Genomic DNA, 14539 nt, shown 5'->3' with positions numbered 1-14539 from the left:
ATGCCCCCCCCCAAGACGAGCCGGGGAGGGACAGGGGGGTCTCTATCCTGGCTTCTCTCCGCGCCCCAGGGATGCCTGCGCGGGGGAAAGGGGGCCGGGGAGTCCTCGTGGGTGGGCGCCCCACCTCCGTCCCTGCGAGGGAAGCCCCCTTGGCAGCACGCGTGCCGGGATCCAGGCCCCACGGAAGGCGCTTGGGGGAGCTGGAGGGGGTCTCTGGGTCCTTTTCTCCAGCCTCCCCCCCCCCGGGACCCCTTTACCTCTTTGTCCTCGCTCCCGATCCTCCCTTCCTTTCCTGCAACATCCACGGGAGGGGGGATTTACCTGCCGCCCCCCCTCCCCATTGAGAAGGCGCGCCCCCTAGATCTACGGCGTAGAGAAGAAATCCGAAGTGGAAGCTCCACTTCCGGGAGAAGAAGGGAGGTTGGGGGGGGCTCACACCCCCATTCCCGGAGCAGAAGCCGGATTGGAGGAGGAGGAAGGAGGGGTGGGACTTATGGGGGCGGGATCTGGGGTTGTGGGGGGGCGGGGTGAGAGGAGGAGGTCCGGGAGGGGAGGGAAAGGATTGAGGGGGCGAGAAGGTGGTTTCCCCCCTCCCCTCTTCCTTTTTTTTTATAATAATTTTTATTAATTTTCCAATTTTTAACACAGAACAACAACAACACACAAACATCAACAAATACAAACACATACAAAGATAACATTTCTTAACCTCATTTTCATAAGCCTCTTTTCTCGGACTTCCCCATACCTCACCCTTTTTGCATCCTTATTTTACAGTTTTTCAACAACTCTTTTTGCCAATTAAGTTTAAGCTCATTGTCATTCTCAATTTTACCTTGAATCATCAAACAGTTTTAGCTGCAATTCTGCATCTTCCTTCCCCTTGACTTTTTATCACTCCTCTATTTTACAACAGTTCTTAAGGTATACTTTAAACTTCTTCCAGTCTTCCTCCACCGTCTCCTTCTCTTGGTCACGGATTCTGCCAGTCATTTCTGCCAATCCCATAAAGTCAATCACTTTCGCCTGCCATTCTTCCAGTGTGGGGAGTTCTTGTGTCTTCCAATACTTTGCTAAAAGGATCCTTGCTGCTGTAGTGGCGTACATAAAAAAAGTCTTATCCCTCCTTAACACCAGTTGGCCGACCATGCCCAGGAGAAATGCCTCCGGTTTCTTGTGAAAAGTACACTTAAGTACCTTCTTAATTTCATTATAAATCATTTCCCAGAAGGCCTTAATCCTTGGGCAGGTCCACCAAAGGTGAAAGAAGGTACCTTCAGTCTCATTACATTTCCAACATTTATTATTGGGCAGATGATAAATCTTCGCAAGCTTGACTGGGGTCATGTACCACCTATAAATCATTTTCATAATATTTTCTTTCAAGGCATTACATGCTGTAAATTTAATACCGGTGGTCCATAACTGTTCCCAGTCAGCAAACATAATGTCATGACCTATGTCCTGTGCCCATTTAATCATAGCTGGCTTAACAGTTTCATCTACTGTATTCCACTTCAGCAACAGGTTATACATTCTTGATAAATTCTTAATATTGGGTTCTAACAATTCTGTTTCTAGTTTCGATTTCTCCACCTGGAATCCAATTTTCCTGTCTTGTTTAAAAGTCTCCATTATTTGATAATAATGGAGCCAGTCTCGTACTTTAGACTTTATTTTCTCATAGCTCTGTAATTTAAATTTACCACTTTCTTGTTCTAAAATTTCAAAATATTTTGGCCATTTAGATTCCATGTTGAGTTTCTTCACCTCCTTGGCTTCCATAGGTGATAACCACCTAGGGGTTTTATTTTCCAACAAATCCTTATATCGAATCCAAACATTATGTAATGCTTTCCTAACAGTATGGTTTTTGAATCCCTTATGAATTTTAACCTTGTCGTACCATAAGTATGCATGCCAACCAAACCTATTATCAAATCCTTCCAAATCCAGAATGTCTGCGTTCTCAAGAAGTAGCCAATCTTTCAACCAGCAAAAAGCTGCTGATTCATAATACAATCTTAGGTCCGGCAGGGCAAACCCCCCTCTTTCTTTTGCATCAGTAAGTATCTTAAATTTTATTCTGGGCTTTTTGCCCTGCCAGACAAATTTAGATATATCTTTCTGCCACTTCTTGAAGCAATCTAGTTTATCCACAATTTGTAATGTCTGAAACAAAAATAACATTCTAGGCAATACATTCATTTTGATCACTGCAATTCGGCCTAACAAGGAAAGCTTCAAATTCGACCATATCTCTAGATCTTTCTTAACCTCTGTCCAACATTTATCATAATTATCTTTAAATAAATTCACATTTTTAGATGTCATGTTAATCCCCAAATATTTTACTTTCTTTGCCACCATTAGCCCAGTTTCATTTTGAAATTTCTCTCTTTCAACATTTGTTAAATTCTTTTCCAAAACTTTAGTTTTTTGTTTATTATTTCCTCCAGGAAATGCCAGTACATGGACCATTGTCTTCTCAGTACATGGACCATTGTCTTCTCATCAGGATGTGCTTATCTGCGCATATCTCCAGCTCTGCATATTCCCCCTCCCTCCTCCATATGTTAATCCTGTATAACCCAACCTCTTCTTAATGTATTCATGATGTCATCTGTGTAACCCAACCTCTCTTTAATGTATTCATGATGTAACTGGGATGTATTTTGCACTGTATTCTGGGACATGGAGGGAGTTTCAAAAGTTCATGTCACCCCTTTCTCGCTGTTCAATCTCGTCTTGAACCTGTTGCTCAATAAACTTGGATCTTCTGCACCTTGCTCCTGCCCGGCTGAGCTCATTTTCCTCCGCAGGGACCCACAGACTTAGTCCGATGAGCTGGGTGGCAGGGCAGCCTCGCACCCAGATTTTGCCGTAACATGTATGTGGGGGGTGGTCTGGAGCTCCAGGGCAGGGAATTTAAAATCTCTATATAAAGGCAGGCACACCTTTGTTCTGGGTCCTCCTCCTTTCCTGCGTGTGAGGGGAGCACCCTGTTGCAACAGATCAATAGAGATCAGGCTTACTAGCTGCTTTGCTTCTCAGTATTCTCTGGTTAGTGTCTGTTGTTTTCTCCTACCGATGGAGAACCTACAAGGGACTCCATAAAAGGCTCTTGTGTCCCCCATAAGGGAAGAACAGCAGCTTTTGTTTACAACAGATGGCACCCCAGATGGGACCTTCGGTTTGCCGGATTCTGGGGGCAAGGAAGGACTGGTGATCCAGCGCGCACCAGGCCATTTGCCAGGAGGAGCCACCAGTCCTCTAGTGACCCCAGGGTCCGGAAAGAACTGGAGTTCCAGTGGGGCTAACCAGAGAAAGCAACGCTTGATCAGGCCGGCCACAAAATGATTTATTTTTAACATAATCTTTATTAATTTAAACTACACACATATACAAAGAATTTACAATCTCATACTGCAAAAAAGACAATTAAGAAAAAACAATTAAGAAAAAGGGAAAGAAGGAAAAGCAGATTTATGTGCATAAAAAAAACTTAATCTTCCTAATTAAATAAAAAAGACTTCTGACAAAATGAGTCTTTCAATCATTCTCATGGTACTGTTTATACTGCCATTGTTTTCCCTCACAGTTTTATATTCTTTAATATTGTCCCAGTCTACTCCACAAACAGCATTTGTTGTGTTTACAAGTATCACTCAAGTTCTGCTAATATGGTGTGGTTGGTACAATATGATCTTCTACAATCCTCTTTTTAAAAAAAATAATGATATTTATTGAGGATTTAGAATTACAAAGAAAAAAAGGAAAAGGAAAAAAGATAGAAAAAAAAAATAAACTATACAAGTCAATAAAAAGAGAAGAAAAAAGAAAGAAAAAACAAAACACACAATACATCAAAACCAAAAACAAAAGCAAACAAAAAATTTAAAAACAAATCCAATATTCCCAAATCTTTATCTTTCGTTAACTTGTTTCATCGACCTCCTCACACCTCCCTTTTTTTATTCTAGTTATTAATTATCTCAGCAAATCCTTTCCATCTTTCGCTATATTCTGTCATTAAATTACCTTAATTTATTTTAACCTTATCTTACCAAAAAAAGCCCTAAAGCTTAAAACTTATTTGTACATAATTCCTTACAGCATTTCTACTAAAGCCAAATAGTTTCATTCCAACTCATTATGATCTTCTATAATCCTCAAATATTCTCCATTCTCCAAATATTTTCTGGTTCAATACTCCTCTAACTCTTCCCATCAGTTTTGCTAGTTGTAACTATTCTAACATGAGTATATGGCTTCTCTTGGTGATGTCCACAAAGGTATTTTGGGCTCAAGTAGTCCTTTATATTTATTCCAGATTTTATATCACAATTTTCTTATCACATGGCTAAAAAATCCCCTGTGGACCTTCACTTTTTCGTACATTAAAGAAGAGTGCCATCCAGACCGATTCTCGTGGCCTTCCAAGTCTAATAGGTCCTTATCTTTTAGTGTAATCCTGTCTTTTATCCAAACCAATCCTGCCGCCGCATGGTAGAATTCCAAATCTGGCAATGCAAAACCTCCTCTCTCCTTTTGATCTGTTAATAACTGGTGTTTAATTCTCGGTTTCTTTCCACTCCATATAAATCTAGACATTTCCCTTTTCCACTCCTTAAAAGAATTCATTCCTCCTAAAATGGGCATTGTTTGGAATAAGAAAATCATTTTGGGGAGGATATTCATTTTCACAACCGAGACTCTTCCCCAGAGTGAGAGATGGAGTTTGGTCCAGGTTTCCATATATTTTTTAAAATTTCTTTCCATACTTTACTATAATTATCCTCATATACATTTAAACTTTTATTTGAAATCCAGATTCCAAAGTATTTAACCTTATATTTAGTTTCCAGACCTGTTTTTTCTTGAAGTCCCCCCCCCCTTCAATTGTGAGGCTTTTTGTCAGTAATTTAGTTTTTTGGTAGTTTATTTTCAGCCCCAGGCCGGCCATAAATTAATCTAGTAAAAGACCCTGGGATGGCCAGGAGCAGCGCATGCGGACGTGAGTCTAGGAATGGAGAAGATTGTGGGCGGGATTCTCTGAAACACCCAGCAACCCAGATTCTCATCCTTTGCTGTCTCTTTTGCTGACGGTCTTCACTCCCAGCCTTCCTGGAAAGAGGTAGCAAGGAGGGGGAGGGGAGAACGGGAGAATTGGGGTTCTGCAATTAGAGAGGCAATTAACTGCAAGGGGAGAACGCCAATCAAAGCTCTCATTCCCTGTTGGGGAACCTGAGATCTGAAACTTTTCCTTTTTCCCAAGGAAGACGCCCCAAGGCTTGTCCCACTGGCCACTTTGGATAGCAAGGGACTTGGGCTCGGTTTCCAATTTCTCTTTTTCTCGTAAATGCAGCTGCACCGGCAGCACCAGGATCCGGAAGGAAGTGACTGGTGCGCGTCAGAGCGCAAGGGCGTTTACAGTTCCTTTCCGTTCTCTCTGGAGCAGCCAGATTTGGCACTGGGCTGCCAGGCGTCCAGTGGAAAGGGACTCTTTTCTCTAGAGTGTAAGAGGCAGAAAAGGTTGCTGGGACACCATGGTAAATAAAGGGAGGGAGAAGGACTTTGGAGAGACCTTCGTAGAGGAGACGAACGACTGTCATGTCAGGAAAGACCTGGGAAAAGGCTAGCGGGTTTTTGCTTTGGTTGAAAAATGGGACCCCCACATTCTAAGAGTTCTAACCGCCAGACTCAAAGGCATGTGCTGGTCGCAGCAGGAGGGGGAGTCTCCCTGGATGCGTCAGCAGCCGGCCTCCTCTGGGTCTCCAGGCCCCCTCCTCTCCTCCCTCTGAGCCTGAACTGCTCTCTGCCCCAGCCTCTTCCCGCTCACCAAACCCTGTTTCCTGCTCAGCTTGCAACAGCTCCCCTTCCGGTCTGCTCCCTTTTCTCCCTCTTTCTGCTCATCCCACCACCAGTCCCCAGGATCTGAGCCTTCTTCCCCTGTGGGTCCCCAACTGGTGCCTCCCACCCCCCTCACCAGCCAGTCCTTGACAACAACAGCAGCCACAGCACTGTGGTCCTCTGGTAGGAAAACTCCCGAGAAGCATGATTGAAGCAAAACTTCTGGGACTATGGAAAAATACTATCTTCCTCAAACCCCAGAATGAGCAGGAGCTCTGGGGTTGCCCCATGGCGTTCATGTGTGAAGGTGGGCGAGACTTCCCTGGTACATGCAGCCCCTCCTTCCCCCTCTTGAAATTAAGCTTGGGGGGAAATCTCCCATTCAATTTCAGTATTTCAGGTTTTCTTCAGAACGCACAGGGCAGGAGGCAGTTCTGGTGAAGAAGCAGTGCTGGGAGATCATGCGGTGGGGGGGGTGTGTGACAAAGTTTGGTGCAAAAATCAAAGGTACTTTCATCTAAAATTATACTCACTATTGTGAGATGCTGCCTTCATTATTATGCAGTTTTACATATAAACACCAGAACTTCACATATACCTCATGCTTTTAGGAATGATTTCCTGCTGAGTTCATTGCTCAGAGTGGACTCTGAAAGGAAGACGTCCCACACTCCATACATCTAAATGGGTTCTCCCATGTGAGAGTCCCAGGATGTTCCTTAAATACTCCATTATAAATAAAGCAGTTTTTGCAGTCTTTTCATATAAACTGCTTCTCCTCTTTGAGATTGTGATGGTTTGAAGGGTGTCAACTGTTAAAGTTCTTCCTGTCCATAAGTCTGTTGATTTTGAACTTCCACTAAGAGTGAACCTTTATCTACTTTCCTGATATTTATATGGTTTGTCTTTTGTGTGAGTTTGTTGACATAAATCAAGGGTTCCACTCTGACTGAAGCTCCTTTTACAGTCCATACCTTTAAATGGTTTCTCCCGTGTGAGTCTGTTGATGTGTTCTAAGTTTTCCATTATCACTAAAGCTCTTTCCGCACTCCATACATTTAAATTGTTTCTTACCGATGTGAGCATGTTGATGTCTTCTCAGGTTTCCACTATAACTGAAGCTCTTTCCACATTTCATACATTTAAAAAGGTTTCTCCCCTGTGTGAGTCCGTTGATGTCTTCTAAGGTTTTCACTCTGACTGAAGCTCTTTCCACACTCCATGCATTTAAATGGTTTCTCCCCTGTGTGAGTCCGATGATGTTGTCTAAGGTGTGTACTCCGACTGAAGTCCTTGCCACACTCCATACATTTAAATGGTTTCTCCCCTGTGTGAGTCTGTTGATGTTGTCTAAGGTCTGCACTCCGATTGAAGCTCTTTCCACACTCCATGCATTTAAATGGTTTCTCCCCTGTGTGAGTCCGTTGATGTGTTCTAAGGCTTCCACTATGACGAAAGCTCTTTCCACACTCCATGCATTTAAATGGATTCTCCCCTGTGTGAGTTCGTTGATGTTCTCTAAGGTTTTCACTCTGACTGAAGCTCTTTCCACACTCCATGCATTTAAATGGTTTCTCCCCTGTGTGAGTCCGTTGATGTGTTCTAAGGTTTCCACTATTACTAAAACTCCTTTCACACTCCATGCATTTATATGGTTTCTCCCCTGTGTGAGTCCGTTGATGTTGTCTAAGACTTCCACTATCACTAAAGCTCTTTCCACACTCCATGCATTTATATGGTTTCTCCCCTGTGTGAGTCCGTTGATGTGTTCTAAGTTTTCCACTATTACTAAAACTCTTTTCACACTCCATGCATTGAAATGGTTTCTGCCCTGTGTGAGTCTGTTGATGTGATCTAAGGTGTGAACTTTTACTGAAGTCCTTTCCACACTCCATGCATTTAAATGGTTTCTCCCCTGTGTGAGTCCGTTGATGTTCTCTAAGGCTTCCACTAACACTAAAGCTCTTTCCACACTCAGTGCATCTATATGGTTTCTCCCCTGTGTGTGTCCGTTCATGTTGTCTAAGGCTTCCACTAATACTAAAGCTCTTTCCACACTCAGTGCATCTATATGGTTTCTCCCCTGTGTGAGTCCGTTGATGTATTTTGAGGTTTTCACTCTGACTGAAGACTTTTCCGCACTCCATGCATTCAAATGCTTTCTCCCCTGTGTGTGTTCGTTGATGTCTTTTGAGGTGTCCACTATTACTAAAACTCTTTTCACACTCCATGCATTGAAATGGTTTCTCCCCTGTGTGAGTCTGTTGATGTCGTCTAAGGACTCCACTCTGACTGAAGACTTTTCCGCACTCCATACATTCATATGGTTTCTCCCCTGTGTGATTCCGTTGATGTGATCTAAGGCTTGCACTGAAACTGAAGCACTTCCCACACTGCACACATTTGAATGGTTTCTCCCCTGTGTGAGTCCGTTGATGTTGTCTAAGGTGTCCACTCTGACTGAAGCTCTTTCCACACTCCATGCATTTAAATGGTTTCTCCCCTGTGTGAGTCCGTTTGTGCAATTTAAGGTTTCCACTATGACTGAAGTTCTTCCCACACTCCCTGCACGTAAAACGTTTTCTCTCTGTGTGAGTCCGCTGGTCTGTTCTAAGTTTTGCATTGAAAGAGAAGCTCTTTCCGCACTCCATACCTTTAAGTGGGTTCTTTCCTTTTTCTGTTCGTTGATGTGAACTATGTGTGCTCATTCAGTGAAGCATATTCCACATTTCACACATTTTAATGGCTATTCCTAATGAAACGAACGGTGCCCTGTCCCCTGCAATTCTGTCTTCTCCATCACCTTTTTCGGAGTGGGCAGAAAGGAATCCTGTTTGGGTTTCAGGAAAAAGAACACAGGGGGAAAAGGACACATCAACCGCCATAAGCACATTATTTCAACATCTCCTACATTCTCCCATGTCCTCCCCATGTTCCCAATTTTTAGAAAATGTAAATGGTATGATGTCGAATGATAGTAATGCATCAGCAACCTTTCATAACCCTAAATCATCTTTAATAACACAGCATGATCTTGGAATACCGTTGTCCTGTGGGACTGCATTTCAAATCAAGTGGTTGCCCCCATTTCCACCTCTAGATTTCATGAATCACCTGCACAGTCCCACTGACCTCAGGAGGTCCATATGGACCATTTTGGGAGACCCAGGCCATCATCTCTTCCAGGGACTGTGGTCTGGGTCAGTCAGAGAACTAGTGACAAGGCTTGGTGCTTGGGGTCAGCTGAATGGGTGCTCAGGGACGCTCCTGTTCTCGGAGATGGACCTCTGTCTACATGCCTCACATTGCATGGAAAGAGCAGGAGAAGCAGAAGGAAAGCAGCTGGCAAATGGGAATCCCAGGCGGAAACACCCACGCCAATGGTTCTTTATAATGATGATGTGCTGCCTGATCCTTTGCTTGTCTTCTGACAGAGGACTATCCTAATCTGGCACTGAAAGGCAGGATATTCAAGGCAAGGAGATAACTGTACTTAATAGTAGGTAGCCATATTGGTCTGACACAGTTGAAGTAAAAAATTAACAAAAATAGTCCAGTAGCAACTTAGGGTCTTGGGAGAAAAGCAATGACAAACCTGGACTGCATCTTAAAAAGCAGACATCACCTTGCCAACAAAGGTCCATATAGTTAAAGCTATGGTTTTCCCAGTAGTGATGTATGGAAGTGAGAGCTGGACCATAAAGAAGGCTGATCGCCGAAGAATTGATGCTTTTGAATTCTGGTGCTGGATGAGATTCTTGAGAGTCCCATGGACTGCACGAAGATGAAACCTCTCCATTCTGAAGGAAATCAGCCCTGAGTGCTCACTGGAAGGACAGATCCTGAAGCTGTGGCTCCAAGACTCTGGCCACATCATGAGAAGAGAAGACTCCCTGGAAAAGACCCTGATGTTGGGAAAGATGGAGGGCCCAAGGAGAAGGGGACAACGGAAGACGAGATAGTTGGACAGTGTTCTCGAAGCTACCAGCATGAGTTTGACCAAACTGCGGGAGGCAGTGGAAGACAGAAGTGCCTGGCGTGCTCTGGTCCAGGGGGTCACGAAGAGTCGGACACGACTAAGCGACTAAACAACAACAACAGCAACAGCACCTTAGGGACCAAGTGCTTGCACACTTCATGTGCTTGCGCACTTCTTCATATAGTGAAGGGTAGTGTGAGATGGTAGGAGTACTTTTCTGAGAAAAACCCAAGCCTACCCTCCCATGATATACAAGGGTCTGGTGACATCTGTGTCAGTGTATCTGAAGAAGTGTGCATGCACACCAAAGCTTATACCTAGAACAAAATTAGCTGGTCCCTAAGGTGCTACTGGACTATTTTTTAATTTTTTATTTCAACTGCGTCAGACCAACACGGCTACCTACCTGCATCTAGATGTCTGGGAAGCTGTAGTTCCTTTGGTGGGGGACATGTCCTGCACCTTCTGGGGTCATTTTCCCACCCTTGGTCCCCACCCTGCACTCAGCTCTCACCTGTGGCTTCCAGAAGCTGTCAGCATGCAACAGGGGTTCCAGCAATGGCTTCAACCGGCCGGCTAACCCAGGTGAGGAAAGCTGATGGGTCTCAAATCCTTGGGGGGCTGGGGAATTCTGCTGCACCTGAAGTCAAGCCCTGGTGGATGGAGAGGAGGAGAACAACCGTGAATCCCACAGTCCAGAAGGCAGATTCTGCCCGTGTGGAAGAGGAACGTGAAGGGCAGATGGGGCACGTCCACCTGGAGGCTTGTTATCTAGTCCCAGGGTGACTCTGACACTGAATTATATATAAATTACAGTATTGAAATGCGCCTGCTCCCACTTCATATTCTGATATTACTCTACTCTGCTTGTCTGTTTTTTACTTGAGTGCTGTTTTGCTATGCTAAGTCAGGGTTTTACTGTGAGTTACCTTTTTGCTATTTTTGGATCCTGTTATGCTTATCAGTTTTCGGCTACGCAAAGAGGGAGGACTGCGCAGCGCCCCTTCAGCGAGGCTCCTGTTCTGGCTTCTGCCTTAGCCTCTTCATCCTGCTGCCCTTGGCGCTGTTATCCCAGAAGCCAGAACAGCCACACAGTATCCCAGAAGCCAGATTCCTCTTGCTGTTCTGGCTTCTGGGATTAAAAATTTTTTTTTCCTTGGATTCCTTCCCCCAAAACTAGGTGTGTCTTATAGAGCGAAAAATACGGTAGGTCACTCTCCGGCGGGAAGGTAAACGGCGTTTCCGTGCGCTGCTCTGGTTTGCCAGAAGCGGCTTAGTCATGCTGGCCACATGACCCAGAAGCTGTGTGCCGGCTCCCTCGGCCAATAAAGCGAGATGAGCGCCGCAACCCCAGAGTCGGCCACGACTGGACCTAATGGTCAGGGGTCCCTTTACCTTTACCTATATGTACTGTAAGCTGCCCAGAGCGGCAGGGGGAAAATACTAAGACTATAACGTCTAGAGTGGTACCTCGTGTTACAGGCGCTTCAGGTTACAGACTCTGCTAACCCAGAAATAGTACCTTCTGTTAAGAACTTTGCTTCAGGATGAGAACAAAAATTGCATGGCGGCAGTGGGAGGCCCCATTAGCTAAAGTGGTACCACAGGTTAAGAACAGTTTCAGGTTAAGAACGGACCTCCAGAACGAATTCACTTCTTAACCCGAAGTACCACTGTACTATTATTATTATCTTGTGATTTTTTGTGGTTATTTTGGTATTTTTACTGCAATATTAGCTTACGGGTTGCCGTAAATTGAAATCCCACCCACAAACTCTCATTCCCATACAGTCTGTAAATTTGGGAAGGTCACACACCTCACCTGTGCTAATACTGGCAGTCTTTGGCCTGCACAGACACACCCGGGGTGTAGAGCCTCCAGCCCCAGGCACTGTCTATCATGAAAATGGGTTCTTTGACTGGGAAGATTCATGCAGTCGCTGTCATCGGATGCTGATGGGTTGTATCTCAGCTTGTCAGTCACTCTGACATTGCCTACGAAGAATAAGAGGAACAGAATGCTTTGGAGGTGCAACTTCTGTATCAGCCCTGAGAGCCATTCCACGGACTCTGCACCCCTGTTTCTGATGACAGGTGTACATTATCCTCATCCTCAATGAAACAGGCAGGGGAAAAGACACTTAAAGATGGAAGCCTGAGAGAGAGGAAAAGGTTTCTGGCTGCTTCCTGGGTGGGATTGCGGAAACAAAGCGCCGCTTCTCAGAAGGCCTCCCCCCTCCCCCCTCCCCTCTTCCTCTTCCCTCTCCTCTCCAGGGGACCAGTGGTTGGACTGGGCAGAAGCGCTGTGTCTGGACAGGGCAGGGGGTTATGGGGTGGGAAGAGGATGGTGATGGCAGGAAGGAAGGGGTGGGGGGACAGGACCCCCACTTTCTAGGGATCCCTCTCTGGTCGCCTTGAAGGGGGGGCTATTCCTGGGAGGGAGGGAGAAGCGAAGGCGGCCCCTGCAGCTATCTCCCCCCCCTCCAATGCTGTGCTTCCTTGCCCCGGGGGTGCCCCCTCCTACCTCCGCCCTTGCCCCCCCTGCACCCAGAGTCCCCCTTGGCTCACCCCTCGCCATGCGCCCCCATCTCTCCATTCGGAGGGGCCCCCCAAGACGAGCCGGGGAGGGACAGGGGGGTCTCTATCCAGGCGCCTCCCGCACGCCTTAACCCTTTCCTGGCCCGCTTCTCCGCGCCCCAGGGAGTCCTCGTGGGTGGGCGCCCCATCTCCGCCCCTTGGCAGCACACGTGCCGGGATCCCGGCCCCACGGAAGGCGCTTGGGGGAGCTGGCGGGGTCTCTGGGTCCTTTTCTCCCCTCTCCCCCCCGGGACCCCTTTACCTCTTTCTCCTCGCTCCCGATTCTCCTTTCCTGCAACATCCACGGGGGGCGGGGTTCCCCTGCCTCCTCCCTCCCTTTCCGAAAGCGCCCCCCCCCGAGCTATGGGGCAGAGCAGCAATCCGGAGTGGAAGCTCCACTTCCGGGAGAAGCAGGCAGGGTGGGAGGGGTCTCACCCCCCCCATTCCTGGAGCAGAAGCCGGATTGGAGGAGAAGGAGGAGGAGGAGGAGCCATGTACTGGGGGAGGGATTTGGGATGGTGGGGGCGGGGTGAGAGGAGGATGTGCCGGGAGGGGAGGGAAAGTGTTGAGCGGGGGGGGGGGAGGAGGAGGAGAGGAAATCCCCCCCCCCGTCTTCCTTCTGGATCAGGAGAGGGGGGAGGGGCTGATCCCGACAATCCAACAGCGAAGTCACAAAATGAGTTCTGCATCTAAATCAGATCAGACTCCGAGTTCGTGTTTGGGCAGCATGACAAGTCTGTCTGTCCGTCGGGATCCCTGAGGATTCCTGCTCGCTGCCTTTTCCGGGCCAGCCGGAGAGATCACTGGAAAGGGCGGATTTCTTGACTCCAGAATCCATCACCGCAGACCCCTTTCATTCAGACCCAGAGATCTGCTCTTTGGACCAGTCTGCTTGGATCATCACTGGATCATCCATGATGTCATACCCATCTCACGGGGGGGGGGGGCTCAGAAAGAATCTCCTGCCACGTGACTGGGGGCGTCTGGGGGCTGACGGGGGTCAGACAGGGCTGCTGTTTTGCTCTCTGTTCTGTTTCAGCTCAGGTTTTCCTGGCAGAAGTTCCATTTCATCCAGAAATGGGGGGATTCATTGAGGAAACGGGGCTAAGCGGAAGCATCAGTTGCAAAGAGGCAAATGTGTATACTTTGTAACCATCCAGGGAGTTGTGTTGCAAAGGCCATTTGCAGAAAGGTTTTGATAAGGAAAATTCTGGGTTGAGAGTCTCCTCAGCAGCCCAGCTCATTGGGGGACAAGCCCCCTGCGGGTCCGTGGGGTCAGGAAAAGAAGGAAATTCCAGCGAAGCAATTTGGAGCAAAACAGCAGTCAGTAGACGGAGATTCTTTATTGTTGTGCAACAGGTTCAACAACAGCGAGTGATCCCAGAGCAGGGGGCGACATTGACATTTAAAACTTCCCCACCATATCCCAGAATAGAGTTCTCACAGCATCATCAATATATCTTTTTTCAGGGCCTGCAAGACGGAGCTGTTCTGCCTGGCCTTTCGCCAAAGCACAGTCCGACCCCCCCCCCCCTCCTTCTGTAATCTTCATAGAACCCTAACCCGATGGTTGCCATTAATTTGATTCTGAATTGATTCTAGAATGTATTTTAAATAACTGACTGTGCAATTTTCTGTACACTGGGGTATTTTTACCTGTTGTTAGCCACTCTGAGCCCGGCTTTGGCCAGGGAGGGTGGGATACAAATAAATTTTTTTATTATTATTATTATTATTATTATTATTATAGTGGGATGAAGATCATATGAACTTAAGGCATTTGCAAACAACCTGGTAATAATGGTAGAAACCCACTGGAAAGTATACCAACGGTGTTCAACAAGATTAATCAATTTGGCCAAGTCGCAGGTGTTAAATTGAATAAAAATTGAAATAAATTGTTGGTAAAAATATGAGACAACAGAAGAAAAATGAGTAGAGACAGATAGCAGAGCTGGGGATAGAAAAGATGGTGAAATTTTTTGGAGTGTGGCAGACAACAAAAAATATAAACCTATTGCAGTCGTTAAGAGTCGTTAACAGGCTCATCACAGCTATCTGCCAATCACCCATTCCCACCACCCTTCTGAGCAATACCCCTCCCCACCTTCTCACTATATAGAAGGGTCT

At 46.3% G+C, this 14539-nt stretch overlaps 3 protein-coding genes and 2 long non-coding RNA genes across 5 annotated transcripts in view; 1 reads left to right on the top strand and 4 right to left on the bottom strand.

The window, feature by feature from the left end:
• LOC307225051 (uncharacterized protein) overlaps positions 1-313 on the bottom strand; it is a 41149-nt gene extending 40836 nt beyond the window's left edge. Inside the window, exon 1 of the mRNA XM_079992736.1 lies at positions 258-313. The gene's annotated coding sequence lies outside the window, so the exon portion shown is untranslated. The remainder of the gene's footprint in view (positions 1-257) is intronic.
• The window catches only part of LOC307225306, a 167030-nt gene extending 160030 nt beyond the window's left edge, over positions 1-7000 (top strand). The window contains exon 3 of the long non-coding RNA XR_013842851.1: positions 6438-7000. This is a non-coding gene — a long non-coding RNA (uncharacterized lncRNA). The remainder of the gene's footprint in view (positions 1-6437) is intronic.
• The window catches only part of LOC307224830 (uncharacterized protein), a gene marked incomplete at its 3' end in the record, with an annotated part of 32456 nt that extends 18055 nt beyond the window's left edge, over positions 1-14401 (bottom strand). The window contains exon 1 of the mRNA XM_079991956.1: positions 12672-14401. The remainder of the gene's footprint in view (positions 1-12671) is intronic.
• LOC307225251 (uncharacterized protein) overlaps positions 1-14539 on the bottom strand; it is a gene marked incomplete at its 5' end in the record, with an annotated part of 106429 nt that overhangs the window by 48038 nt on the left and 43852 nt on the right. The window lies entirely within an intron of this gene.
• Positions 1-14539, bottom strand: part of LOC307225290 — a 51232-nt gene that overhangs the window by 22867 nt on the left and 13826 nt on the right. The gene's annotated exons all lie outside the window — the stretch shown is intronic.

The sequence above is a fragment of the Podarcis cretensis genome (assembly GCF_951804945.1).
Source record: "Podarcis cretensis genome assembly, chromosome: 10".
In the NCBI taxonomy this organism is placed as follows: domain Eukaryota; kingdom Metazoa; phylum Chordata; class Lepidosauria; order Squamata; family Lacertidae; genus Podarcis; species Podarcis cretensis.
Note: the sequence above shows the minus strand (reverse complement) of the source record. Positions and strands in the feature narration are given on the sequence as shown.